The sequence below is a fragment of the Dasypus novemcinctus genome, chromosome 7, assembly GCF_030445035.2.
Source record: "Dasypus novemcinctus isolate mDasNov1 chromosome 7, mDasNov1.1.hap2, whole genome shotgun sequence".
Lineage (NCBI taxonomy): Eukaryota > Metazoa > Chordata > Mammalia > Cingulata > Dasypodidae > Dasypus > Dasypus novemcinctus.
The window spans coordinates 2,072,051-2,091,493 of NC_080679.1; the positions used below are offsets into that span (position 1 = coordinate 2,072,051).

Genomic DNA, 19,443 nt, shown 5'->3' on the forward strand with positions numbered 1-19,443 from the left:
GGGACAGGGCGGAACCCCTGCCTGCCCCCTCACCTCCCCATCACCTGCCCCAGCGCAGCCTCGCCGCCCGGAGCTCCAGTGTGGCTGTCCGTCTGTCCAGCTTTCGGAGGAGGAGGATGTACCAGGTGGTGGTGCACGGGCCAGGGGCTGGAACGTGGAGGTGGACGTGGCCAAATCTGAGGAGGAATTCAAGCAAATGACAGTGAGGCAGTTGACGGGGTTGGTGGCCCAGCAAGTGCTCAAGACAGGTGATCGGGGGGGAGCGGGGGGGGGGGGGCTAGGGGGGCGTCCAGGGGCTTGGGGCAGGGTGCGCCCTGGGTCAGCTTCCAGGCTGTGGGTGGCCCGAGGCTCCGTGGGTGCTGGGCGGCCTCCTTCCTGGGCGCCTGGAGCTAGGCCGATGGCCAGGTGGGCTGGTCGCCCTCGGCAGAGACCCCTCCCTGACATGACGGCGTCCAGAGCTGCTGTCGCCCCTTCCTCCACCTACCCTCCTGCTGGCCTCCTCCTGCCCCCAAAGCCAGGTAGGCGTGGGTGTGGCCTCCTGCTGGGCCAGGTGCAGGCTGCAGGGGCGCTCAGCTCTCACCTGGGACAGGCTCCAGGGGGGCTGGGCGCCCGGACCCTCATGGTCTTGGGAAGATGATCTCTCCTCTGCCACCTCCTCCACCAGAAGCCCCCACCCCGTGTCCTGGGGACGGCAGCCAGGTGACCCCAAATCCACTCTGAGATCTGAGGACCCAGGCCCAGGCTAACCCCACCCCAAGGCCCAGGGACACCCCACCCACAACTTCTGTGGTATAGGCCTAGGTTGACCCTTGACCCTGACATCCGGGTCCTCAGGCCTAGGCTGACCCTTGACCCTGACATCTGGGTGCTCAGGCCCAGGCTGACCCTCCCACCTGCCCGCAGAGTCTTCGGAGTTCACACTCATGTTTGCCAACCAACATCTGGAGCCAGAGAAGACCCTGAAGTACTATCAGATCAGGAACAAGTCCACCCTCCTCATGGTGGTCAAGCTGCCCAGTGGGGCCTGAGACCACAGCAAGGGCTCCGGAGCCTTGACGGGACCCACGGGTGCCTCCCCCGGACGGGTCAGCTGCCTTCAGGGCAACAGATGAGCAACCTCCTGGGTTTTCTCCAACAGGGAAGAGGGGGGAATTGGGGCAATAAATACTCCTCAAGTCTCAGCCTTGGCTACGCCTTTTTGTCTTGCAGATGGGGGAGCACTATCCTGGAATGGGGGAGCATTACTCTGGGGTGGGGAGAACACTGCAGTGTATTGAGAGCCTGCCCAGGTGTTGGGGGGCCCCAGCAAAGTAGGCCCCCCTAGTGGTCAACAGGCCTCGGGAGCTCAGGCTCACACAGGAAGCCCTGGCTGCGCCTCTCCCAAGCCCCAGGCCTGTGTGGGGTTCACTGCTGGGGGCCCAGTGCCCTGTCCCACAGAACCACTGGGCAGGTGGATCGGGACCCCCACCCCCCAGGGCATCTCCTTCCCAGGGTGCTGGGCCTCCTTCCCCAGCTGAGGGCAGAGAGCAACACCTGCAGGTGTCCAGGGCCCCAGGCCCCTTCCCTGGGCTGGCACCTGCACCCAGAGCTCCCCCTCAGGCATGGGGGCACAAGGCTCAACCTTGGGGGGTGGCAGGACCTAAGCTGAGCTGTGGGCCCTGGGCTGCAGGTGATGTGGGTTCTCCTGCACCGTGAGGGGCCAGCACAGGGAGGGCCTCCTGGGGGCCAGGCCCTGAAGGGTGGGTGGAGGGGCACAGGGACCCTCTCCTGGCACAGGGACCCTCCTCTGGCCCAGCTCCCTGAGGGATTGTCGTGCAGGGCGGACCCCCAGGGCTGCCTCCGCCTGACCCGTCCACCCCGACCTTGGCAGACAGTCCCTTAAAGAGGTCCCTGGACGTGGCTCGGCCTCCTTGGACCTGCTCTCCCGCCACCCCCTTGGCTGCACCCTAACTTGGTCCCGGGTGGTTTCCTCTCTGTGGGGCTGGTCACTTCCTAGAAGACCCACTCCTGCCCTGAGCCTCTGACCTCGGGGTGGCGAGCAGCCTCCGGGTGTGAGCAGTGGAGGTGAGACCCTGCCCAGGACAGCCTGCTGGGGTCCCAGATGGGGGTGGGACCTCAGGGTTGGGCAGAGCTGGGGGCAGGTGGTGAGGTCCACATAAGGGACACCTGCCCTGCCCGCCAGTCTCCCATCACTGGCCTCAGGCAGGGGAGCCCCTGACACCCCACAGGCCCCAGGGAGGCCCGGCTGGGGCACTGGCCATGGCCACCTGCAGGCCCTTGGGGGGCGCTGACCTCCAGCTCCTGGAAGCCACGGGAGACCCAGGGCCCCCATCCTTCATGGGGTGGGTGGGAGGGGGTGCATGGAGGGTTCCAGGGGAGAGAGACACTCAGGAGGGTGGGTGGGGACAGTGGGGGGCCGGGGGAGTGCTACACAGAGGGTCCTTAGAGCCATGGGGTGCAAGTGGGGGCTGTGGGTGGCTGTGCCTGGCTGAGCAGGGCCTGCGGGGCCCCGAGGGGCCACCACAGGGCTTGGGACAGCAATGGAGCTGCCCCCCTGAGACCAGGACGACCGGCAGGCTCCTGCTCCCCGGGGCTCCCCCCAGCTCTCCCCCCTAGTGCCCCAGCCCCCAGCTGCTCCCTGCTATTCCTGGATTTGGGTGGGGGGCACCAACAGCCTGCCTTGGTTACTCTTTCTTTGTAGGCTGAAAGGAACTGTGATCCAGGGACAGCCTCAGGGGACTTCCTAACGGACTGGGAGGCTTCCTTGGTCTCTGGTGGGCGGGGCCTGAGGCTGCCCTGAGCTGCAGAGCTGGGACTTGCTCTCGCCCCCTCCCGGACCCCAACCCCGCTCCACCTGTGAGCTGTCCTCACTGCATCAAGGGGCAGGGGTGTCCCCGCCTGGGCAGCCGAAGCTGGCCCTCCCCGTCGCCCGAGTGTCCTCCTGACCCCAGACTTGGTGCCACGGCCCAGAGGGCAGCTCTGAGGCCTCACGCTGTGCCCGGCAGGAGGGCCTGGCTGGTCACTCGGCTCTTGATGGCCCCTCCTGTCCCGTGTCCAGGCAAGGTGGTCCAAGCCCCCTGCCCCTGGTGTGCCGCTGAAGTCCTTGCACGCCCTCGCCCTTCCTTCCTTCTCCTGGAAGCCTGCGAGGAGCCAGGCTGTGGTGGGGGGAGGGGTGGGTGTTCAGGGAGCCTCTCGCATGGGCCCGGGTCGCAGTGAGCAGGCTCCAGCTCTGGGGCCTTGGGGAGCTCTTGCTGTGCAGGCCTCAGTTTCCCCAACTCTGAAATGAGGCCAGAGAGCGTGGGGTTCTCACAGCACCCCATAAAGGGAGCTGCCGTGGGGAGGCGCCTCTGGAGCTGAGCAGGGGGTGCTGGGCCCTGGCAGCCCCTCTCCATACCCCACAAATGTCCCTCCACCACGACCCTGGCCCTGAAGTGGAGGTGCCAGCGGACCTGCGGCTTGGCATGGCCAGGCGGGGCAGGTGCACTTGGTGGCCACGTCCAGCCGGGCCATAGCTCGCAGCCCACGACAGGCGCCAGGCTGTGGCTCAGTGGCACCAGCTTGGGGTTGCGCACGGCGCCAGACCCCCCGGCCTTCCTGTGCGAGAGGCAGGTGCGAGACAGCTGTGCCCGTCCCCGAAGCGCCGCCACATCCCGCCCCAGGCCCGCGGGGCCCAGGGCACGCAGCCGGGCGCACAGGGTGCGGGGAAGTGCGTGCGCAGCGCCCGGTCCAGTGCGTTCCAGGCGCGCGCCCTGCGCTCCATGCGCCCCTGGAGGAGGGGGTGGTGATGCCCCAGGGGGGCAGGTTAGCTGGGGAAAGGGGGCTGGGCCTGAGGACAGGGCTGCGAGGCCCTGCCTGGACCCCCTGCTGTTAAGAAGGTGGGAAAGACGCCGCCCACACGCTGGCCGCAGGGTCCTGGTTGGAACTCTTTCCAGGGTCATCGGGAAGCCCCCCATACCTCTAAACAACAGCCTCGCTGTCAGCCCCGAGAGCTAACGGCTGGGACCCCTCCCAACATTAGGAAAGGAGACTGACCTGGGACCCAGGGTGCCTCAGCCCGTAGCATGCCCACATCTGTCTCCGACTGGGGACGCACCTCTTTCTTGTTTCTCAGTAAACTCTTTACTCAGTTGCCTGCCCTATGGCCTGTGACTAAATTCTTTCATGCAAATAAGCCAAGAACCTGGAAGCCCAGATCCCAGAGCATTCCACGGTGCCAGGGGCCGGACACCTGCGCAGCCAGGCCGGCCCCTGACCTCGCCCGGCCTGACAGGCCTGTGCCCAGCCCTCCTGAGGGGCCACCTGGTGTCCGCGGCGGCTGGGGAGGGCTCTGTGCTGACTGGAGGACACGGCACGCCTTGTCCTGTTTGCCGCTAGTCCAGGGTAGGGAGAAGCAGAGTTAGTTCTAGAAGCAAGTTCTGGGTCCCCGCCCACTCCTCTCTGCACCCCTCCCCCAACCCTGCATGGACCCCCCACCCTCCCCGCAGCTGAGGGGAAGGACCCGCTGGGCTGGAGGACAGGCCTCCTGGCTCCAGCCAGGATGTCACTGACCTAAGGATAGAATTCAAGGGCTCCTGTGCACATCAGCTGCCAATGCAAAGAACCTGAAATTTGATGGCTCTTAAAAGGGTATTTATTTGGGGTAAAAGCTCACAGTCACACGGCCCTAAGGAGCCCACCTCAAGCTTCCCTCTCGCCAAGTCGGCTGCCACGTGGAAGGAAGAGGGTGGTGGGGGCTGCCTGGCCTCTGCTCCGCTGGCCTCCTCCTGAGCCCCGTGGCCAGCTCTTCCTGACCTCAGCCGCGGTGGCTCAGGGCCTCCCCCCTCAGGCTCCCGCTGCCTCCAAACCTCAGCCCTAAGCTCTCAGGCAAAATGGTTCATCTCTCCCGGGCGTCAGCTGTGCCAGCCGCCTTCTTTCAGCCACACGGCAGGATAAAAAGCGACAGAGCTCTCTCTTCCTGTGTGTCTGTCTGTCTGCGTCCATTTGTATCAGACCCAGAAGGGCTTGAAGGCCCAGCCTGAGTAAGCCACTGACAGTCAAATCAAAGCCTAATCTCACATGTAATCTAATCAAAGTCACTCAGCCGGACTTAATACAATCAAAGGGTAACACGCCCCGGGGAATTGTTTAGTTGACAAACGTACTCTTTCCCTTTCTGAGATTCGAAAAATAATCTCAAACTGCGACACTGTGTGAGGGCTGTGTTCCTGGTGATCCCACATCCGTGCCAGACCGAGTCCTGCCATCTGGAGGAGCTGAGCGTGGAGCCGGCACCTCTCGCCCTGGGTGGAGGACGAGGGCCTCGCTTCAGAGGCCGCGGCCAGAGCAGCTCAGCACGTGCCAGGGTGCCCACCCGGTTCAAGGGAGGCCCTCAGGCCGAGGACACAGGCTGCAGACAGCTGACCCCCCAGGGTGCCAGCGATGAGGGGCAGAACTGACCCACAGGGGGCACCAGCCAGGGCCTGAAAGTCTCGAAAGCTGCAGGTCTTGGTACTCCATTTAGAGGACTTTGATGAAAGATTTGCAGCTGATTTTGAACAGGACAGGAGCAAACGGGAGGCTCCTCTGAGGGACTCAGAAGTGTTTCTGCAGAGGACCTTGTCCTCCTGCCCCTTCTGGACCCTGAGCTGCCCTGAGCACAAGCTGGGGCAAGTACACAGAAAATATGTCCTGGTGAAACCAGTAAGACAAAGATAAAGACACAATCCTCAGGCCTCCAGGCAAAACACCAAGGCACTTGGGAAGGAAAGAACATCAGGCAGGCTTCAGACTTTATTATCGCAAGACAAAAGGGAAGTGACATTTTTCAGGAAAATTTATGAAGAAGCCATGCACCCAGAATTTATGTATAGACAACAGACAAGGCTACTGAAAAAAGGACATGAAACGTGCAGGAACTCGGGATGGTCCACGCACGGGATGAGACTGAAAAAGCAGGTGCCTCGCAAACTAACAAAAGTATGGATCTTGAGCACAGGACAGTATTCGCTGTAGATGCAAGACTGTAAGAAGTGTGGGTATAAACTCGGGAGGGCAGGAAGGGAATGGTTTGTGTTCTGACAGAGGAGAAATGACAAGGTTCAAAGACTGGAGGAGAAAGAAGAGAAGAAAGGGTGAAGTGGATTCAGCCACTGCTGCCACAGGTGACAGTGAGAGAAAATCGTTTCCATGAAGGACTAAGAAAAGGCTGCCCAAGGACGTTACGGCCATGTTCTTGGTGTAAAGTAATGAAGGGCCCAAAAATTATATAAGTTGTCCAAAATTTCAACAAGAATTCAAAGACCATTAACAAAATAAACTCAGTAAATATTATGTAACATGCAGAGCTGAGACCAAACACATTCATGACAACAAGTGTAAATGGGCTTGATTTACCTGCTTAGAAACACCATTTTCAGATTGGAAAGCAAAACATTATCTAACTCTATTGATATTTAGGAAAAAAGAGAAAGCCTGAAACTAAGGAGGCAGAAATATGGAAATGAACTCTGGGGCAGGACAGGGCCCAAACTAGAAGCTGTGCACCTGCCCAGGGGCCATTCTGATGGGCGCTGGCAGGACAAGGGGCTCAGGGAGGCTGGAGGCGAGGGGGGCTGGCCAGGACCTGCCCCTCCTCCTGCACCCCTGCAGCCCCTGGGGAGGGTGGGCCTGCCCCTCCCAGCTCTGGCTCCGCCCCTTCCCCTCCCAGGCCCCGCCCTGCACCCGCAGGGCCCTGGTTCCCACCTGAGCTGCCCCAGGGGTCAGGAGCCGGACCAGCTGCCAGAGGCCACAGTGGCCCTGAGCAGGGACCCCGACCTGCCCCTCCCCGCCTCGGAGGAGATGGCCCCGGCCCAGCCCACGACCCTCTGGGGGTTAAAACCCGGACCTGCGTCTGCACGTCTGTCCTGCCCCAGGCAAATCTGCACAAACGTGTGCCGAGACCTGCCAACGTGTCCATCTGTCCGCTTATCTGTGTGTCCGTGAACCCATCTCCCTATCGTCATCACCACCACCCACCACTCATGTACGAGCCCGTGTGCCCACCCGGCCTCCCATCCGCCCATTGGTCCCTCTGTCCCTCGACGTCCCCTGTCCAGCCCCCAGCAGCATCTTCCTCCTGCAGCCAGGAGAGTCTGCGCCTCTGCACTGCCGTCCACTGAGCGAGCAGCCCCGGGACCCTGTTCACCCGACAACCACGACTGTGCCCTCCCGCCCACACCCAGGCCCGGCTCCCAGGAGGGGTGTCAGGAGAGCGCCAGTGGTTGGCGTCAGGAAAGGAAAGAAGCGGTCTCACAGCTGTTTCCAAAGGGTCACTGGGACCGGGAGGGAGGAGCACTGGGGCTGGGAAGGGGCAGGTGCAGGCCCCTCACAACAGCCGGCAGGACCGCCTGTCCTGTGGGGGTGACTGCCGGTCCTCTGGGGGTGACTGTCCCTCTCCTGGTCGGCTCCACACGGGGACGCGGGTCTGCCACGGGGCCAGGGGCTTGGCGCACAACTGAAACCAGGCCCCGCCCTTGGCGGCCTGGCAGGCCTGCGCCGTGTCCAGGCAGGCGAAGCAGAACTCCACGTGGCAGCGGGAGCACAGCACGTACTTGCACTTGTCCTTGTGCTCGATGAGCAGCCCGCACGTCGGGCAGGCCCAGGTGGAGGGGCAGCCTCGGATCTCGCTGTCAGGGAGGTCCTTGGTGCCACAGGTGGCCAGGACGTGCAGGGCTGGGGTTCCAGCAGCCCTCATTGGCGCAGTGGTCCGAGGGCGTCCCCTGCCCCTTCCAGGCCCGCAGGCACTGCCAGCAGAACTCATAGGGGTCCCCCAGCGAGGATGAGCAGATGGTGCACAGCACCCGCAGGTGGGTCAGCTCCGTCCTCTCCACCAGGCTCCTGCACCTCGGGCACTGGGGGAGGGCGGGGGCTCAGAGCAGGCAGGGCCAGGGGCAGCGGGGAGGGGCAGGCACGGGGGTCCCCACGAGGGGACTAGGATCTGCACTGGGGCCCTGGCACTGACGTCCAGGCACTGGGCACCGCCCCCTGGCCTGCATCCTGGGCACTGAAGCCGAGGCCCCCCGGGCAGGGCCCACACCCACCTCTTTAAAGTCACAGTAGCGTCTCGCCGCAGACAGGGCGAGTTTCCGCTCAAAGTCCCACTGCTCTGCCTCCCCTAGAGCGGCGCTGCGGCGCACCTCGGGGTAGGGCCACTCGGCCCCGCACTTGGCCCCGTTGGCGTCAGCAGGGCAGCAGAGGCTGAAGCGGCCCTGAAGGGGCAAGACACGGGCGGGTTGTGGGCTCTGTCCAGCACCGAGGCCGGGACTGGCCACTACCCCCCGGCGCCTGGTCACCTGGTCCCCCCTGTCTAGAGATGCCCCCCTACCTGGTCGATGAGGCCGCGGCACCAGGCTGTCAGGCTCCCGGAGTCCACAGCGTGCCCACAGCTCATCTGCACCCTCTGGGTCCCGTCATACTCATCCCCTGTAGGATGAGGGGGCTCAGAGTGGGGCAGGATCAGGTGCCCACGGCCGGGCTGGGTCTGGGGGCTCCCACAGGACATGCGGCCTTTATGGAGAAAACTGTCCTCGCCCACTGGGGTCACCGCAGTAGGTTCCGCGTGTGAACGAAGCCCCTCCTGAGGCCATGCCCGGGGGGCTGCCCTGGTGCCCTCTGCCCCTCCTGCCCCTCCCTCCTTGTCACCACCTCCCGGGACCCTGCCTGGTCAAGCCCTGGGCACAGGATGAGTCTTGTGCTTGTTTCCAGGGTCCCTGACCCCAGACCCCCGTCAGTGTCCTATAAGGTCAAGGGGTGGACCGAGCCAGGGCCGCGGGCTGGGGCCCAGGCAGGGCCTCACCAGGCCTGGTCAGGGGCGCCGGGGGGGCGCCAGGGCCTGAGCTGAGGCTGGGAGGGGCGCAGAGCTCAGGCGGGTCCTGGGGCCGCATTCCTGGGGTACAACCTGTGAGGGGGAGCGGCTGGGCCCAGGTGGTCAGCTCAGGGGCACCTGCAGGGAGTCGGGGGACCCTCCTGGCCTGGGGGCAGGGCAGAGGCAGGGCAGGGTGGGGCAGCTGCTCCGGGGTCTGGAGGGGGACAAAGGGGCGGGGACAGGAGGGGCAGCAGGACAGGCCCTGGGGGCCGAGCTGAGCCCTGGGTGTTGGTGGCACAGTCACAGGTGTCGGCTCCGGCCAGGGGGGCTCCGGCTCCACAGCTGGGTTTGGGGAAGGAGGTGGTCTCTGCCATGTCTGGACCCTCCAGAGCAGGAGCAGGTGGGGGAAGCGGGGGCAGGGCTCAGGTGCAGACACCCTTCTCTGAGCTTCAGGTGGGTGGCAGGGGGCACTGCCAAGGTGGGGACCCCAGGTTGTCATCAGCCCCCAGAGGACACCAGGCTCCCCTGGAGGGACCCTCTCCACATGCGGATGGAACACAGGGGGCTCTCTAGGGGCGTCCCTCCAGCCCCCACCTCGGGGACCCCACCTTCCACCCCACCCCAGCTCTGCCTGCCCCTTGGCCTGCTCTGGTCAAGTTCTGGAAAGTCTGCTGTGACCACCAGGAGCTCTCAGCAGCCCGTCCCTCCCCACGGGAACCTCCTGTGACTGGAGGGGCTTGGACATCCTGGGGCGCCAGGACCTGGCTCCAAAGAGCCCCACCTGTCTCCTCCCCGCCCCGGCCAGGTGCTACCTGTTATCTCGTCTTTGCTCTTCACAAACTTGAGTGGGGGCTCAGCCTCCTCCCCCTTAGAGAGGCTCATTGTGGGGCTCCAGCTCCCTGGCCTCAGGGCTCCTGTCCTGCAGGGGACAGTGAAGGGGAGCTGAGGGGGGCAGGCAGGGGTCCCGGCCAGGGCCGTTGTGGGCGCCTGCTGCTGGGCTCTGAGCGTGGGGGAGACCAGGGCCACGGGCGCCCCAGCCTGCAGGACGGTGGTCTTCATAGGACCCCGTCCTGGTCCTGTTCAGCAGAGAACCCCCCCAAAGGTGAAGCCGCACGGGGCAGGACAGGCCTGTCCCTGGTGGGGTCCCCTGCGGTGGACGTGTTGCAGCCAAGCCAGGGGATCTGAGTGGCAGAGAAACCCAAAGGGGCTTGGAGAGGCGGAGGAACAGATTTATTACACACAGGCCTGGAGGAGAGTCTGTCTCCAAATCCTGAGCCCCGTTTCTCAGTTCTCATAGGTTTACACAGGATTCTATGCAGGACTAGCGTGGCTCTCGCTCACTGGCTAGAGCGTTGCTAGGTGACGTTTTGCAAGTGGGGTTACAGAAGCAGAAGGCAGGTGCAAGGACATGCGCTCGCGGGCAGGCTGATTCACAGTACGGGGGGCAGGCAGGTCCCTTAGATTACAGAAGCGGGGGGCAGGAGTGGTCCCTTACATTACAGAAGAGGGGGCAGGAGTGGTCACTTAGATTACAGAAGCGGGGGCAGGCAGGTCCCTTATATTACACAAGTGGGGGGCAGTAGTGGCTTGTTAAGAAAATTTTCTGCAAGGCTATGCTTTTCATTTCTCAACAGAGGGGCCACGATGCAGGGCGCTGGGGTGAGGAGGACGAGGAGCGGGGGTCTCTGGGGGACCGCGCTGAGGAGCATGGGGCCCGGGCACTTACCAGGCCTCGTGGGGAGCCCCCGGCCCAGAGCTGGGCAGGGCAGGGCAGGGCAGGGTCCTTGGGCGCCGAGCAGCTGAGCGGGACCCTGCACAGGCTCAGTTGCTGGCCGCGTGCCCGGCATCAACTCCAGCCTGTCTGCATCTGGGTCCTCGGCTCCATTCCCCGTCGGACGCTCCATGTCGGCCTCGTCCCCACACCTGAGCCCATAGAGGACGAGCAGCTCAGGACCCACACTGGCCAGCCCCCTCCCGTGTCCAGCCCCTCCCCGTGTCCAACCTTCCCCTGGGCCCAGGTGGCCCTGCCCCCTCCTGCAGGGCAGCGACTGCGGGGCCAGCCTCCCGGGGCCACCCAGGGAATGGACAGGCCTTCTCTGCCCCTCCCACCTCACCCTGCAGGGCCCAGGCCCACTCCTCACTCGGGTGCCCATGCAGCAGGGGGGGCTTTAGTAAAGCAGGTGAGGGGAGAGGACCGGCTGCTCGAGTCCACCCCTCCATCCCCCGCTTTAGAGCATTCTAGAAACCACAGCCCAGGGGTGTGTGGCCAGGTGGGGGCCTCCTGGGTCCCCCTCATCCCCAGGCCCACGGCCCGGACCTGTGGGACAGCACTGCCCCTCCCCAGCCTGGCTGCCGTCCAGGGACCCGCAGGCCACTTGCCGCCAGCCCTCATGGGCCCCAGGGGCACCCTCCCCCTTCCCGCGGCCCCTGCAGCCGTGCCCTGGAGGGACGGGAGCCAAGGCCACTGTGACAGTCACGTGTGGGCTCCGGGTCCAGCCAGCGTCCCCTGCCCCCTGCCCCCTGCCCCCTGCCCCCTGCCCCCAAACACAGGCCCCAGGGCCCAGACCCGGCACGCACCTGTCGCTGCTGTCCTGACAGCGGTACATCAGCAGGTAGGGGAGCCTGGACCTGTGGGCAGGACGTCAGCCTGGCGCCCCTGCCCGCCCCGCCGCCCCTTCAACCTCCAGGGCCCCCCAGCCTCCCGGAGGGCCCCGTCCCCTGCCCAGGGCTCCTGCAGCCGTACCTGTGTGTGAACTGCTGCGGGAAAGACCCCACCTAGGAAGAGAGGGGCGGTGAGGACACGGCCTTCAGGCCACTCGCCCACCTGCCACCTGCCCTGCACGTGGCCCCTGCGCCTTCTGCCTCCTTCAGGGGCTCCCCCGCCAGGCGGTGCCGGGCCTGACCTCTGACCTTTTCCCTGGACCTGGGCCCTGACCTCTGTCCTCTCCCCTGTGCCTGGCCCTGACTGTGACCTGCCCTGACCCCGGGCACCTGCTGTCCCCTCCCACAGCTATCCTCTCCCACAGCCCGGGGCCGCGTGGCGGGGGCACTCACACGGTCCACGCGCTGGTCGTCGAAGTGATACCACTGCTCCTGGCCGGGGGGCTGGACGAAGGCCGTGTAGTGGACCCCGCTGTAGTCCCCCCAGTGGCTGCACATGGCATAGAGATGGTAGCGTTTCCGCTCCTGCGGGGAGACGGGGTGCGGGGGCTCGTGGGTGCCTCCACGTTCCAGGACAACGGGGGCCCTGCGGGCTGTGGCCGTGGTGGGCATCAGCCAGCACCACCGTCCTGCCCCCCGCCAGCGTCACGACAGTAGGAGGAGGATGGACACAAGCGAGCCCCAGTGGTGCCACCCCCGGCTCCTGCGCTCAGGCCCGGCGGCCGCCTGTGTCCCCCCCAAGGCCCAGCGTCCAGGGCTCCAGGCGCCCGGCAGATGTCCCTGGTGTCCCCGTCCATGGCGTCCACCCGCCAATGGCCACGTGGGTGCCTGGCCCTGGGCCGCCCTGCGGGGCAGTTCCCAGCTGAGTCCACTGCAGGAGCACAAAGTCCCCCTCATGCCCCTCCTGGGGCAGGATCTGGAATCGAGTTCCAGGGGTGAGGGGAGGACAGGGGTCTCTGTGGGGACACAGGCCACCTGAGGAGGGGTCCTGCCAGGCCCCTGGCCACCTCTAATCCCACTTTAGCTGTGGGGTCTCCAGGAGCCAGGACTGTGCCTGCGCCCGACCCCCGCCTGTCCTGGGGGCCTGTGCCCCCCCATGTCCCCCACCTGTCCTGGGGGTCTGCGCCCCCCCTGTAACCCCCATCCTGTGGGGCCTACGCCCCCCGCCCCCCCTCTCTGGGCCTGCGCTGGCTTGGCCCTGGTCAGCAGCTGTTCACTGAAGGAAAGGTGGTGGGGGGTGATGCTTGAAACACTGTCCTTGTGGCCAAAGAAGGTGTGTCCTGGGCTCCCCCCTCTAGCGCTGACACTCACCGGGGCTGGGGTGACCGTGGCTCCCCTAGAACCTGAAGAGTGGGGCGCAGCAGGCGCCCGGGGCGCGGTCTGCAGTTCCAGCACGTGGGAGACGTTGGCGGTCGCCTGGGCTTTGTGGAACTTTCCCTTTTTGAAGGTGAACTCGCTGACTTGCAGCACCAGGATCTTGGGGAGCCGCAGGAAGCGCTGCTCCTAGAGCGGGCGAGGCGGGTCAGGGGGGCACCCCACGGGCCAGGGCCCAGGCCGGCGGCTCGGGACCCTCCTCCGCTCCACCCGCCCGGCCGCCTGCCCTGTCCGGGCCAACGAAGAGGCTGGGGGTCGGGGTTCTGCCCCTGCGATGGGACCCTCTGGCCGCCCTCCAGCTGGGCCCAAGGCCAACGCCACCACCAGGAGCGCGTTCTCCCGAGGACCGAGAGGCACCGCCTTCGGGGAAGACCAGCCAGCCCCGGGGAGGCAGAGGTGCTCTGCAAGAGCAGTAAACAGTCCAGGTGGAGCAGAGCAGGGAGAGAGCAGCCAGGACGGAGCCCGAGCAGAGAATGGAAGTGAGCGCCGGTTACAGAAAAGAAACAGCCTCCAGCACTGAGGAGAAAGAGAAGAACAAGACCCACGGGCGAGGGACCCTGGCCAGGGCTGTGGCCGCCAGCGCCCCAGCTACCGTGGAGGAACAGGTGCCTCAGACAGGACTCGGGGCAGCATGGCACAAAGCCACAGGCCAGGGCACTGGACAGGCCACAGCCAGGAGCAGAACCCTTCTCGGACCAAAGAGGCCAGGGCAGGAGCGAGACACGTGGGAGTCGGCAGGGCGAGGGAGAGAGCCCCTCAGCGAGGTGGCCCCAGGGGCCCCGTGTCGGGGGACAAGAGCGAGGCTGGAGTCCAAGGCAGGGGAGATGCCCTTTGTGCCCAGGGCAGGGGCGGGGGGAGGTGGACAGTCCATGGGCACAAGGAGACAGGCGGGCACACCCTGCCCCACCCTCCCAGTGCAGGGACCCTGAGGCCACTCGGCCGCTGGCACCTCTCAGGCCCCCCGCCCCAGGGTCTAGTCCAGCTCAGGGGCTACCCCAGGGCCGGGGAGAAGCAGCCTCGGCCCAGGCCCTACCTCGGAGGCGGGGGTCTTGGCATCGCAGCGCTCACAGAACAGGTTGTCGTCCTCGTCGAAATGCTGGATGTGGGGGCCGCTCAGGGCACCTGTGTCCTGCAGGAGACCAAGGAGAGAGGCTGGGGGCTCCAGGGGGCTGTACATACCCCTTCCCCACCCCGTGCCCCCGCCTCTGTGCTCTGCAGCCCTCCAGGGCCCCTGCCTCCCTTAGTTCCCTCAAGGCTTCCAACGGGCACAGGGTTTGCCCTAAAAGGCCCTTTAGGGTGCAAAGCCCAGCCCCCCACCCCACCCCACCCCCTGAACCCCACTGTCCGTGGGCACCCACTGCCTCTAAGGCTCTGTGCGATGCTCCCCAAGCACACCTGTTCTGGATCCCCAACACCTCATGACCCAAGCCACCAAGGAGGGCCCCCCACTGCCTGCCCCCCACTGCTCCTGAGTGCCCGAGGTAGGGGCACGATCGGGCATCTCTGCCCAGCGCAGCCCCCAGCACAGACGGGGCTGGACTGGCGGTGACTAGAGGGAAGCGGGACCCGGGGCTGGAGAACACCCGCTCCCTGGGCCTCCCCCCGCAGGCCACCTGGGAAGGGTCTGGTACCTGGGCACGTCCAGCAGGCTCTCGGGGTGGCTCTCGGGGCGCCTGCCTGAACCCGTGCAGACCATGATGCTGGGAGAGGGAGGCCAGGGGGAGCAGCAGCGTCCTGCCCCCGGGCGGGATGTGGTCCTCACTGCCACACCTGGCGCAACTGACCACTGTCTCCACTTCACTCTGAAACAGCTGCACAGGAGGCGGTCACTCCCCAGGCCCCAGGCCCGGCCCGTTCCCAGGTGGGCCCCGGGCAGCACCGCCGGTGTGGACAGTCCCAGCCTCCACCTGGGCCAACACTGCTCAGCGCCCTGTGAGCCCCAATCCACAGGACACGGGGTGCACTGCCCACCCTCCAGGAGATGGCAAGGCCTCTGGACTTCAGCCACAGGGGCGCCCCCACCCAGGACCGAGGCCCCGATCCTGCCCCTTTGGGGCCCTGGTTGACCCAGGCCCCGTGCCCCCTACCTCCTGCAGGTTGCCCCGGCCCAGCTTGTCCAGCAGCAGCAGGAACACCTCGCCCACGTCCTGCTGGCCGTCTGCATGGCACGGGGTGCGGGGGCCAGCTTAGCCGGCAGAGCCCCTCTGCCCCCGGCCCTCAGTCCCGCCTCCCCCACTCCAGAGCAGGCAGGACACCGCGACGCGACCCTCCAGCAGCCTCCCCCCTCCAGCCCTCCTCCGGGTCCCCGGGCTGCCTAGCGTCCCCACCTCCTCCCTGCAGCCTCCCCCTGCTCTGACTGTCCAGGGACCCCCACCCCCAGAGCCGCAGCCATGGACACCACCCCTGCTCCACGGGGTCCATGCTGACCGCGTGCCCTCCCGCTCTGGTGACCCCTCTGCCCAGGACCCGGCCCGGCCTCCTGGGTCCTGGCAGGAGCACCAGGTCCACTCACAGCCCAGGCCCAGGCAGGTGGTCAGGGCCCGCGTCTCCACCGGGCTGCGCCGCGCCTCCAGGCCCCCGAAGATCTGCTCCAGCGCCTGCTGCTGCCGCGAGGACCTGGGCGCCTCCTGGACCCTGCGGCCACAGGGCAGCCCGGCTTCCACCTCACACAGGACCAGAGCTCCCCGCCCAGTCCCTCCCGGGGCCGCCAGGCGCTCACCTGTCCCGGAATTCCGGGGTCACGAAGAGGCACTGCAGCAGGGCGTTGAGGTAGCAGGTCAGCCCGTGATTGACGAGACCCACAAAGAGGGGGCGTCCCCGGGATGGGCCTGGGGGAGGTAGAGCTTCTGAAAGGCTGGGCGGTGCTCAGGAGGGAGAGCCCCATCCCCGGGGCACCCCCACCCCTCTTTCTGCACCAGACCTGGGCTGGGCCCAGAGACCCTGAGGGGCCCCAGGGGCTGGGCCTCCGTCCCTGCCTCCCGTCCCTCTGCACACCTGTGCCAGACCCCACCCTCCCCAGGTCTCTAAGAGGGCGCCCCCCACCCTGTACCTGCCCAGGTGGGCACCTGCTTCCCCTGCAGCCACCTCTGGGCACACACTGCTCCCCTGCCTGAGCCCAGGAGTGGGCTGGGCTCTCCTCAAGCAGGGGGGGCCAATTGCTCCCCCAAAGCTCAGGGAGGCAGAGTCCCAGGTGACCCAGCACCTCAAGGGGCTCTGAGCCCAGGTCTGCCTGGCCCCACGTGCCCCCAGGCCAGGTGGAGGGTGGACCTGCCCCCCCCCAGCCCAGCGTGTTAGGGGCTGTGCCTGGGGTGGGAGACGCATTCTCACCGAGCAGGTGTTGCCCGGGTGCACCTGGAGCTCATCTTTGCCTCAGAGAGACCCCCAAGGTGGGAAACAGGACCCCAGACTAGGAGGCGGCCCTGCACGTTCTCTCCCAGCGCCCACCCGACTTCCCCCAGGGGAGAAAAGGCAGGAAAGTACTGCAGGAATAGAGTCCCTAAGGCTGGAGGGACCCTGGCCAGCGCCCTCAGGCTTCTGGAAGATTCCTGCCCGAACCCCTGGACATCTCGTGGGCGTCCAGGAGGCAGGCTCAGCTCAGCGGCTCCGGGACTGGGCGGGGTGCAGGTGAGGGTGGGGTGCTGTCCCCTTCCCGCGCCCCAGGAGGGTCCCGACGTGCAGCGGGCAGAGGGGACTAGCCCCAGCCGCGCCAGGCGCAGAGTCTCGCCTAGTTGACGTCTGCTGACTGTCCACCAGCCCCGGGACCCGCGGGCAGCGTCCGGGGGGCGAGCACCGGCGCCCCCGTCCTGGGACCCGCGCGGGCGCCCCATCGCGGCAGCCCCGCGGCGTGGACCTCGCGGGGAGGGAAGCCAGCGAAGGGGCCTAGGCCCACCCGACCTGGGCGCCACGCCCCGCAGACGGGCGGGAAACTGAGGCTCAGGGGGCGGGAACGGCTCTCCACGGGCGCGCGGGGCTGGGGGCTCCAGGCGAGCGTCCCCCTGCGCCCGGGTCCCCGCGGACCGACACCCGGCTCTGGGTCCCCGCAGCCGCGGCCCCTCGGAGCCTCCCGCAGCGCCTGGGGTGGGGGCGGGGCGCCGGCGGCTCCGCCCCGCGGGGGGGCGAGGTCGGGGTTGGCGGGGGAGGGGCGGCCCTGTGCGCTCCACTTTCACTTTTGATTCTCTGCTGGGGAACATTCCAGAGAACTCCCGCCCGCGGGGTCGTGTGCAAGGACGGGGTGGGGTGGGGGCGGCCGGGAGGAAGGGGCTGCTCAAGACCCCCTGCTGGGGTGGCCGGACGCCCCCCCAAGCCCCTGCCCTGAAAAGGGAAACCTGAGTTTTGATCCCTGGAAGTGCCCTGGCCCTGAGCAGAGCCCCCGCAGCCCTCACTGCCCCCCTGCCCGCCCGCATCTCCCTCCCGCTCCCCGGGCAGCGCTGACCTGCTCAGGACGGGGCTGCCTGGCCACCCCTGCCGCGGCCGCTGCTTTCTGCCCTGCACGCCCCCCTCCCTGCCCCCCGGGCCTCCTGTCCCCCTCCCAGCTCAGGAGCCGGTTCACCTGCCAGAGGGCTGCCCGATTTCACCCAATTATCCCAACCACACCCAATTATATTAGACCCCCACCACACCCCGCTCTCCCACACCCGGGGCCTGCCCCCCCCCAGGGCGCCCCATGCTGGCTCCACTCAGGGCGCCTGAGGAAGTCACCAGGTTAAGACCAGAACAATCCAAAAACCTTCCTGGGTAAAGAGGCAGCCCAAAGATTTAAGTCACTTGAACATACGCCTATCAACTCTAGTACTAACTATAGGTTCAAATAGAAGAGGCAGAAGAGCCACATGTCAGGAAACCACCACAGAGTCCAACTCTGTCACACTGGGGAGCATGAATTCCAAAGCAGGGCCCCCTGGCAGGGTGCCAACTCCTGAGCTGGCTGCCCTGCCTGTGGTGTCTAGATGTCTCCAAGGCCCTCAGGAGCCATGCTATTTGAGGCAATGTTTACTCTGGCAGTTAATGAGATCTTGCTGAGACGTGCATAAGCGTAACCTCTGGGATGACCTTCTGACTCACTTTGAATCTCCTAGCCATAGAAACGCATTTGTCTTTACGCTTTCCCTTTTGGTCAAGGTCTTCTTCCAGTTGCATTGCTAGTTGGTGCTTGATAGTAATTCCTTGGTGCCAGGAGGACTCATCTGGTAATGCATTTACATGCTGAGTTTGGCTTAGAGTAAGGCCACATTTGAGCAACAAGGAGACTCTCAGGAGGTAGCACTTAGACACCCTGTATACCAGGCTGAGTTCCAATTTCAAAAGCGAAGCCTCATAAGTACAGTCATCACTACCAAGGGCCCATCAGTGTCCATTGTCTTTCACTGGTCACTGCCCCTGAACTCAGGGGATTCTTGTTGTCCCATTAGAGAATGTGGCAGGGCTCCCCTGGGTGGGAATTTGCTGTGTCTTTGGTTATTGTGTGGGTCTCCACCCACAGTGACGGTGCCCCATGATCACCTGAACATTCATACGCCTTATAGGTGTGCCCCAGGTGAACCTCCTCCCATGCATCCCCCTCTCTGACACCCCACACCAGTGATCCTCCCTGCCACAGCTGGAAGCCTTCTGTGATCCAAAACTTCTTAAAAATGAAGCCAACAAAATAACTGAATACAATTAATAGGAAAATGATATAATAATGATTATTAAAAAAATAAATAAGAGAGAGGCAGGGCAAGATGGTGTCTGAGTGAGTGCACCTTATAGTCTCTCCTGCAAAGAAGCGATGGGGCAGCGTTGGAAATTCTTCAGGACCAGGGTGTTTCAGGATTTTGCAGGGCAGGAGGTGTCTGGACATCGATTTGGTGGGACGGTGACAGAGAAGATTCATGTAAAAGATAGAATTGAGGCTTTCTTTCATGGAGATAGGGGCTGCACGCAGGATACTCCCTCCTGGGGTGGGCGCCATGGCAGCAGCGATTCCTAGAGGCTCTGCGGTGCTGGGGAATTCATAAGCCCTGAGCGGACTACTCAGGGGGTTGCAGGCCAGGAGGTCTTTGGAAACTGATTTGGTGAGACAGAGATGGAGTTTTTTGCTAGGTGTGGAATTTTGGGTTTCTGACATGGTGATCAGTGCTTCCGGCTAGAGCCCCACCCCCTAGGCCTGGCTGCCGATCTGCAGCATCCTTAAATTGGTTGCAATATAGAGACGCCCCCAGCAGGCTGTTTCAGGGGCTTGCAGGGCAGGAGGTGTCCTGAGGTCGAATTGGTGAGACAGCAACAGAAGAAACTCTTGTGAGAGGGGGAATTTTGGGTTTCTGACACAGAGGTCAGAGTTTGCAGATGTGACCCCCCCATAGGGCTGGCACCCAGCTGTGGGGATCCCTGAAGGCTGTATTGCATTGTGGTGCTCCCAGGCTCCCTGTTAACTGGATTAGAGGTTACCAGGTCTGTGTCCCCTAAACCCTGGTGGCCCACACCCCAGAGACTCACACCTCTTGAGTCTGCAATATCACAGACTTCCCATCCCTGAATCCACCACGCCCTGAGGTTCATCTGAGGTCCTTGATTGTCCTAGCCCTCACGTTTGCATTTCTTTTTTTTTC

At 65.0% G+C, this 19,443-nt stretch overlaps 1 long non-coding RNA gene across 2 annotated transcripts; it reads right to left on the minus strand.

The window, feature by feature from the left end:
- Positions 1-14,656: 14,656 nt before the first annotated feature.
- Positions 14,657-16,914, minus strand: LOC101410829 (uncharacterized). 2 transcript variants are annotated; one of them, XR_011649174.1, is made up of 4 exons: positions 16,184-16,914; positions 15,576-15,684; positions 14,944-15,014; positions 14,657-14,667 (listed from the first exon to the last, which is right to left on the minus strand). It is a non-coding gene; the product is annotated as an uncharacterized lncRNA (long non-coding RNA). The 2 variants fall into 2 exon arrangements; XR_011649175.1 differs by lacking the exon at positions 16,184-16,914 and adding an exon at positions 15,906-16,173.
- Between the last annotated feature and the right edge of the window lie 2,529 nt (positions 16,915-19,443).